Source organism: Dioscorea cayenensis, chromosome 7 (genome assembly GCF_009730915.1).
Source record: "Dioscorea cayenensis subsp. rotundata cultivar TDr96_F1 chromosome 7, TDr96_F1_v2_PseudoChromosome.rev07_lg8_w22 25.fasta, whole genome shotgun sequence".
Classification (NCBI taxonomy): Eukaryota; Viridiplantae; Streptophyta; class Magnoliopsida; order Dioscoreales; family Dioscoreaceae; genus Dioscorea; species Dioscorea cayenensis.
In genome coordinates this window covers 8,185,372-8,187,087 of record NC_052477.1, presented here as the reverse complement: position 1 = coordinate 8,187,087, position 1,716 = coordinate 8,185,372, and the positions used below count along the sequence as shown (strand labels likewise).

The window sequence follows — 1,716 nt, the reverse complement described above, 5'->3', positions numbered from 1 at the left end:
AGTGGGCCTAGGCTCTCCCAAGCCTAGCTTTTGAAAGAATGTATAAGGCATGACGTTGATACTCACCCTTGAATCTGCCAATACCTTTTCTTCACCCAAGTTACCAATATTGCATAGAATGATAAAGCTTTTGGGATCTTTCTTCTTGTTTGACATATTCTTCTGCAATACCACTGAATATAAAGCATCTAGAATCATGGATGTACATTCCTTCAACTTCTTCTTGTTAGTCAAGAGGTTCTTGAGAAACTTTGCGTAGCGAGGCATTTGAAATAATGCCTCCACGAATGGGATGTTGATGTGCAACTGCTTGAATAGACCCAAGAACTTCTTGTATTGCTCATAATTTTGGTCATTCTTCAACCTTGAAGGATAAGGAATTCTTGGCTTCTAAGGTGGGGTTGCCACCTCCTTCTCTTTTGCTCTTTGCTCAACCTCCACGACCTCGGGTGACTCAACATTGGTCTTCCTACTCTCAACTTCACGACCACTTCTCAAGCTGATCGCTTTCACATGTTTTCTTGGATTATTCTCCGTGTTGCTAGCCAAACTTCCTTGAGAACTTTTCGAGAGTGACTTCATAATTTGTCCCACTTTATTCTCCAAGTTGTGTAATGATGCGGTGTGATTGCGAAGTGTGGCTTCAACCGATTGAAATCTTATATCCGACGATTGATTGAACTTGGTCAAAGCCTTCTCTAAGTCGGTCATCCAGTTTTCCAATCCTGAAACTCTATTCTCTATGTTCAGGGCCTATTGTTGTTGTTGGAAACCTGGTGGTGCTATAGCCTTCTATTTACCCTTGATTACTCTAAGAAAGGTTTTGGTGGCTCCTCCACCCCGGATTGTAGATATTGCTATACGGATTTCCTTGGCCTCTCATTACATTATCTACAAAGTCAAAATGTTCCATGAAAGTGGTACCACCAATCAAAATTAGGCAATCAGATGGCGCATGTCCCCCCTCCTCCCCCGACACCCAGTGCAACTCATCACGGTTGCCACTCTATAAGAAGTTAGAGTGTCTAACTTCTTGATCAATGACTCAACCTGGGCCGCCAATAATGCGACTGCATCAATCTTATGAAGTCTGAATATCTTCTTTATGTCTCGTATGTTCCATTGATAACTGTTTATAGCTATTTCTTCAATGAGATGTCAGGCTTCTTCAAGGGTCTTGCTTCTTATGGTACCTCCTGCTGCATCAAGTAACTACTTTGTGCTTGGGTTCAAACCATAGTAGAAAGTTTGAATGATCATCTACTCGGGGAACCCATGATGAGAACATCTCTGCAGGAGATCCTTAAACTTGTCCCATGTCTCAAAAAGAGACTCCAATTCCGTTTGCACAAAAAAATATATCTCATTCCTAAGCTTCACAGATTTTCCAGGAGGGAAATATTGGGCAAGAAAAGCTTCTACCATCTCCTCCCATGTAGTAATCGATGTTATAGTAATGAATGTAGTCATTGCTTTGCTCTCCCTTTCAAGGAAAATGGGAAGGCCCTCAACTTGATAGCATCATCTGTGACACCATTAATCTTGAGCATGTCGCACACTTCTAAGAAATTCTCAATGTGATTGTTTGGATCCTCATCGGCCAAACCATTAAATTATGATGACAGCTGTAACATCTAGATAAAGCCTAGCTTAAGCTCAAAACTCTGAGTTGTGGTCGGTGGCCGCACAATACTGGATTGTGTGCCCAGAACTGTG

At 41.8% G+C, this 1,716-nt stretch overlaps 1 non-coding gene across 1 annotated transcript; it reads left to right on the top strand.

The window, feature by feature from the left end:
• The first annotated feature begins 1,270 nt into the window (after positions 1-1,270).
• LOC120266291 lies at positions 1,271-1,377 on the top strand. The gene has a single exon (XR_005538132.1). It is a non-coding gene; the product is annotated as a small nucleolar RNA R71 (small nucleolar RNA).
• The last annotated feature ends 339 nt before the right edge of the window (positions 1,378-1,716 follow it).